This window comes from Dipodomys ordii, unplaced genomic scaffold (assembly GCF_000151885.1).
Source record: "Dipodomys ordii isolate 6190 unplaced genomic scaffold, Dord_2.0 Scaffold30, whole genome shotgun sequence".
NCBI lineage: Eukaryota > Metazoa > Chordata > Mammalia > Rodentia > Heteromyidae > Dipodomys > Dipodomys ordii.
The window spans coordinates 4,415,157-4,422,311 of record NW_012267246.1 but is presented as its reverse complement, the minus strand read 5'-3'; the positions used below and the strand labels follow the sequence as shown (position 1 = coordinate 4,422,311).

Below are 7,155 nucleotides of genomic sequence, written 5' to 3'. Positions count from 1 at the left end.
CCTCCGGGGCCTGTTCCGGGTCTGGGTCCGAGCCCGAGCCGGCCCTGCCCGCGGGGCCGCCTGCCTCGCCAGGTTCCCGCGGTCTCGCCTAGTTGTGCTTAACGCCCGGCCTGTGCCCCGGCCCTGGCCCCGTCGCGGGGCACCCGTCGCCCGGGTGTGTAAAGGGCCAGGGGTCGGGATTTGAAGGTAGCCGGAGAACCCTCTTCGGGAACGGTGTCGCCAACCGGTCATTTTCCTTAAGACAGGGACGCGCGAATAGCCAGCCGTCCCGGGACAGGGTCGTTAATGTTACTTTTATAACATGGTTTTAAAGAAGTTGTTTTTGTTTTTGGAAAGTCAGGCTGGAGCATTAAAGAAAAATATTTTAATTTCAGGAAAAGAATAAAAGAATCAGGAAAAGCTGGAGATAAAGGATATTCAGTATCCAAACCAGGAAATCGACAAAAAAAGGTAAGATCTGGGATAGGGAGCAGATAGGAAGTCAGATTTCAGTAGATTTACAATGCAAGGTTTAAAAATCTCTTGGAAAAGGGTGTATGCTGTCAGTGCATAAAGTCATAACTACCGTGTGGAAGGAGCCTGTGCGGAAAAAATCAACACTACCCGAAGGCAGTCACTCCAACAGAACCTTCCTGAGATTTTATAGTGTACACTCCAGTACATGTATACGCATAGCTCTACAACTTGGATTCTTTTTCACTGTCCATTTAAGGCTTGGTCTGTATTTCTTTTTAATGAGCTAAGTAAGATACCATAGTTTAACTTGTCTGGCAAGATGAAATTTTGATTTTCAGTAATGAGAGTGTTGGCGTTGTCTTTCCGTAAGTATGTTATTGAATGTGGCCTACTGTGAAAAGTATAAAAGCAGTAAAATCTTAGTTTAATATGTTCTTGGTTAAATTATATTCTTAGTTCCCCTTTTAGTTTTGGGGAAAATATCAAAGTAAAAACTACTGAGGAATAAAGAGAAAGATCTAACCATAGAACTTGTTGTTGTTGTTCTCTACCACTTGAGTCACAGCACCACTTCTGCCTTTTTCTGCTTATGTGGTGCTGAGGAATCGAACCCAGGTCCTCATGCATGCAAGGCAAGCAGTCTACCACTGAGCTACCTTCTAGCTTAGAACTTATTCTTTAAAATATATACATCATGACAAAGATAATTTTGAAAGTTTTGCATGTATGTAGATAGCACAGTTTGTAGCATTTCTTGTCTTTTTTGCCAGTCCCAGGGCTTGAACACTTCTGGCTTTTTTCTGTTTATGTGGTACTGAGAAACGAACCCAGGGCTTCATGCGTGGTTGGCAAGCACTCTACCACTGAGCCACCTTCCCAGCCCCCTTTCTTAAGTCCTGAATTGTAAACATAGTTGTTTTTTTAAAACCAGTTTGGTCCACAAACAGGTGAGCTCTACTCTGGGTGGTGGCACCATTTGAGTTTTCCCTGGTTTATAGCTGACTCACTGGAAGTCCTGTGACTAGCCATCTAAATAAAAAACATGGTATAAATACAAATTTTTAGACATTATAAAGTGTAATGGATGTTTTATAGCCATATTTAGAGAGGAAAGGTAAAGAGTGTATCAGAACTAATGGAGAATGGGTAGTGGGAGTTTTGGCATTGCTTATTAGTTCTCTGTCACCTATAACATCTCTTACCTACTTGGTTAGACAGTAGGGATGCTTGTTTGCCCTTGTTGGAAGACTTCATAAAAAAGTTTGGAAATTCAAAAATGTTTGGTTTTAGTGCTTAAAACACAAGAAATTTGTTCATTTAGGCTCATGTTCCTTTTTTTCCACTATTGACCTAATTGAGCAAATTATATATGAACTTTTTTTTTTTTGGGTCCTGTCGTGGGGCCTGAACTCTGGGCCTGGGCGCTGTCCCTCAGCTCTTCAGCTTAAGGCTAGCGCTCTACCACTTGAGCCACAGCGCCACTTTCGGCTTTTTTCATTTTGCTTTATGTGGTGCTGAGGAATCGAACCTAGGGCCTCGGGCATGCAAGGCAAGCGCTCTACCACTGAGCCACCTTCCCAGCCCCATGAACTTTTTTTTTTTTGTCGGTTGTGGTGCTTGAACTCTGGACTTGGGCGCTGTCCTTGTGCTCTTTAGCTCAAGGTGAGCGATCTACCGCTTGAGCCACAGCACCACTTCTGGTTTTCTAGCGGTTTATTGGTGATGAGTTTCACGAACTTTCCTGCCCAGGCTGGCTTTGAACCGTGATCCTCAGATTTCAGCCTCCTGAGTAGCTAGGATTACAGGCGTGAGCCACCAGCGCCCAGCTATATGAACTTTTTGTTGTTACTGAATTAACTGCTCTAGGAAGAACCGTACTTAGCTGTGGAATAGTTTAGTTTTGTTTGTCATCATGCTTAAACACTTACTCTACCCTGAACTGTATCCTCAGCATTGTTATGGTACAGTATTCTTTTTTCTTGTTGTTGTTGGTTGTTGGACTTGAACTCAGGGCCTGGGTGCTGTTCCTACACTTTTCTGCTCAAGGCTTGTGTTCTATCACTTTGAGCCACAGCTCCATTTCCAGTTTTTGGGTGATTACTTGGAGATGAGTCACAGGCTGGCTTTGACAGACCTCAGCCTCCTGAGTTAGGTTTATAGGTATGAGCCACCAGCACCTGGCTGGTACTGTATTTTTAATGTTCACCTGGATTGGACTTCTGGTAGAACACTGTTCTTTTAAGGTTTTCCCTTAGTACCTTATTAATTAATTAACTTTTGTGCGGATACTGGTGCTTGAGCTCCAGACCTCCTCTCATGGCCTTTCTGCTCCTGACTAGTGCTCTACCTCTTGAACCAAACCTCCATTTCTGGCTTTTGTTGTTGTTTTTTGTTTTGTTTTTTGTTCTAACTGGTTAATTAGCAGTAAGAATCTCTTAGATTTACTTTCTTGGTTGGCTTCAAGCCACAATCTTCAGATCTCATCCTGAGTAGGTAGGATTACAGGTGTGATCCATTGGTACCTGGCTGTAGTATCCTTTTTTCTTTTTTTTTTTTGTCTATTTTCAGTGTGTTGTATTGTTAGGTTTTGTTAGGTTATAGTGTGCTAGGTTTTGGAAGGTTACTTGTGCTCACCACCATACACTTCATACTTTGGAATCGTGTAATATTATTTTTAATATCTGTAAACTTTCTATATTTGTGTTCTGGTACAAGGAATTGTTTCTTGACCATTTGAAAGAAATCACTGGAAACGCTTCTTGCCTTTCTTTCCTCTTTTTTTGGGGGGGGGTCAGTCAGGGCCTGGGTACTGTCTTTGAGCTCTTTTACTCAAGGCTAATGTTCTAGAACTTTTTTTTTGGTTGGTTGTGGGGCCTGAACTCTGGGCGATGTTCCTCAACTCTTAAGCTCAAAGCGAGCTACCACTTGAGCCACAGTGCCACTTCCATCTTTTTCTGCTTAGGTGGTGCTGAGGAATTGAACCCAGGGCCTCATGCATGCAAGGCAAGTACTCTACCACTGAGCCACTTTCCCAGCCTACTACTGTAGAATTTTGAACCACAGTGCCACTTCCAGAGTCTCATGGACTTTCCTACCCTGGCTGGCTTCCAACTACAATGGTCACATCTCAGCCTTCTATTAGCTAGGATTATAGGTGTGAGCCATGGGTATGCAGCTTAAACTTTTCAAAACAGATTTGTGTGTGTGTGTTGGTTGTGGTGGGGCTTGAACTCAGAGCCTGGGTGCTGTCTATAAGCTCTTGTTCAAGACTAGCGCCCTACCAACTTTGAGCCACAGCTCCACTTCCAGTTTTTGAGTGGTTTCTTGGAGATAAGAGTCTCATGGGGATTTTTCTGCCTGGACTGGCTTCAAACCTCAATCCTCAGATCTCAGCTAGGATTATAGACATGAGCCACTGGCTCCTGACTCCATCAGATTTCTTTCTCTTTTTCTTTTAGTGTCAATTTTGGGGCTTGAACTCAGGGCCTGGGAGTTGTCACTGAGATTTTTCACTTAAGGCTAGTGCTCTACCACTTGAGCCACAGCTTCACTTCTGGCATTTTGCTGGTTAATTAGAGATGAGTGACCGACTTTCCTGTTCAGGCTAGCTTCAAACCACAATCCTCAAATCTTAGTATCCTGTGTAGGAGCTAAGATGAAAGACATGAGCCACCCGTGCCTGACTCTAGGCTTGTTTTTATCTATCTATCTTTTGTTGTACATCTTCTTGGGAAATTATGGTAACCAGCAAATCCTGAGGCGATAATATTCTTGTTTTTCTCTTTTTTTCTGCTTTTCTTTAGAGACAGGATCTTGCTATGTAGTCACTCTGACCTTCAACTTGTATCCTGCTGCCTGAGTTTTCTGGGTATTGCACTGCTGTACCCAGTAGGATTATTTTTCTTTAACGTCTTATATTTTAATTCATGTTGATTAAAAGTAAAACCACTACTTACATTTCACACAGAAGATCCCTGCCCTCACACTCCCTCCTCCAGATGCTGCTCTTTAAAAGTAATTACTTTCATCTCTTAACCATTTGTTTTGGTATTAACTTCTTTATTTTCTAAATAGTATGCTCTTACTGTGGTTTTCTAGTTTTCATTTTTGAATACAGATCAACTTTCTTCAAAGAAAAAATATAGTTTTCAAACTTTTCTTCCCTTATTACTACGATTACCTTCCATTTTAATTTTTAATCATCAAGACAATAGTTGATAATTAAATTTCTGGCATCTTGAAGTGACCTAATTTTTGGGTAAATTTTATTGAAAATATTTTGGTAGTAACTTAGACTGTGAATTTTTTTCTTCCGTTTTATATAAGTTTAGGAGATGACATTTTCTTTCTTTTTTTGTTTTTTGGTTTGGTTTTTTTTTTGGTCCTGGGGGCTGAACTCTGGGCCTGGTCGCTGTCCCTCAGCTCAAGGCTAGCGCTCTACCACTTCTGGCTTTTTTCTGCTTATGTAGTGCTGAGGAATCAAACCCAGGGCCTCATGCATGCAAGGCATGTACTCTACCACTGAGCCAACTTGCCAGTGCTCTTTCTTTTCTTTTTTTTTTTTTTAACCAAGTACTGGCTAGGGCCTTGTGTTCTCTTTTAGCTTTTTTGCTCAAAGTTGGTACTCTTACCACTTGAGTTATGCCTCCAGTTTTGGCTTTTTGCTGTTTAGAGATAAAGGTCTCTTGGATTTGTCAGCTTAGGCTGGTCTTAATCTCCATCCTCAGGTCTTAGCCTTCCGAGTAGCTGTGTTTACAAGTGTAAGCCACACTGCCGAGCTTGACATTATTTTCATTATTATTGTAAATATTTTCATTCTAAAAAGTAAGCTTTTGATTCTCAGTGAAAATGTTTTTTGATAGGTATGGACTACAACTTTAGATTAGATTCTGTTTAGGTCAAGTTTTGCTATTTATACGTTAACTAGCTGTGATATTACTATGATTATGATTATTTTACTGGTTGTGGAGCTTGAAATCAGGGCCTGGCCTTTTCTTCTCTAGGCTAGTGCTCTACCACTTTGAGCCATACCTTCATGGTTTTCTGGAGGTTAATTGGAGCTGAGTCTCATGGACTTTCCTCCTCAGGCTAGCTTTGAATTATGATCCTCAGATCTCAGCCTCCTGCATATCAAGGATTACAGGTGTGAGCCACCAGTGCCTGCCTGTAATAGCATTATTAAATCTAGGTCCATTGCTTAAGTTTTCTTCCCTTCAACAATCTGTCTGTTCCCTCACTGTTTGTTCTGACATTATTGAAATACTATGAGAAACATGATTTTTTTTTGACAAGATTAAGAGCCCTCTGTAGGTGTGGGGTAAACTTGTAAATGTTTCCCAACATGCAATCACTTGAATTTACCTGCCACGACTGTCATCTTGTAGACTGTTGCACAGTTACTGTAGTTTCCTTGAATCCTTCACAGTTAAGGATTTGATATACTGAATATTGCCAGTCTGAATAGAATCTCCTGTTGCAGCTTTTTCCTGCAGCTTTTTCCTAAGGAGGGGAAAAAAAGATTTTATTATCTTTGGGTGCTGTAGCTTATGCTTGTCAGCCTTCGCAGCTTGGGATGCTGAGAATCTTGGCTGCCCTGGGCAGAAGGGAGAGTGTATCTTAAAAGTAACCAGAGAGCTGGGCACTGGTGTGTCTCATGCCTGTAATCTTAGCTATTTAGGAAGATGAGCTCTGAAGACTATGGTTCAAAGAGAGCCACAACAAACTCTAGTTAACCATCAGAAAGCCAGAACTGGGCTGTATACTGCCAGCCATAAACAAGCCAAGTGAGAGGCCTTGAGTAGAAGCCCCAGTACCAGTACACACAATCTCATGCAGAGAGGAAAAAGCGCTGGAAGTGTGGCCTACAGTTGGTAGAGAACCTGTTTAGCAGGTAAGAAGCTCTGAGTTTAAACCCAGCACCACCACCCTCCCCAAGGGAAAAGAAAAAGAAGCTGAATTCTGGTCTGATTAACAGTGTATTTGTAACTGTTCATTCAAGCATATAGGGTATGAATGCCTAGTATAGGTCAATTTTTGTGATTAGATTATAGAACTACACCATAGTTTACATACAATTTTTGCCTTATAGGAGGTGTACAATTTAGCATATAACAATGCTGCAAGGCTTTTATAATTATGAAGTCTGAGTGCGGCTTCAGAGGTAGACATGTATGTTGAGACATGAGGGATAAGGCAGATGTTTAGATAAGGAGCCAACAGAAAATGTCTGAGGCTTTATGGGCACCGATGGCTCACACCTGTAATCCTAGCTTCTCAGGCCGAGATCTGAGCCAGGGCAGGAAAGTCCATGAGACTGCTCCAGTTAGTTAATCACCAGAAAACTTGAGTTCTTTTGCTCAAGGCTTTGAACCGTGTTTCTCGGATCTGAGCCTCCTTAGTAGCTGTGATTATAGGTATGAGCCACTGGCACCTGACTTCAACTAGTTCTTTGATGGCAAAGTCTAGTGAAATTTTTTTTAACTTCCAAATGTTCAAGTTAAAAATAATTCAGGCTTGCCGGGCACTGGTGGCTCACGCCTGTAATCCTAGCTACTCAGGAGGCTGAGATCTGAGGATCACGGTTCAAAGCCAGCCCGGGCAGGAGAGACCTTGAGACTCCTATCTCCAATAAACCACCAGAAAACCGGAAGTGGCGCTGTAGCTCAAGTGGTAGAGCACTCGCCTTGAGCTGAAGAGCTG

At 42.1% G+C, this 7,155-nt stretch overlaps 1 protein-coding gene across 1 annotated transcript in view; it reads left to right on the top strand.

The window, feature by feature from the left end:
• The first annotated feature begins 377 nt into the window (after nucleotides 1–377).
• Trim59 (tripartite motif containing 59) overlaps nucleotides 378–7,155 on the top strand; it is a 9,767-nt gene continuing 2,989 nt past the window's right edge. The window contains exon 1 of the mRNA XM_013016125.1: nucleotides 378–450. The gene's annotated coding sequence lies outside the window, so the exon portion shown is untranslated. The remainder of the gene's footprint in view (nucleotides 451–7,155) is intronic.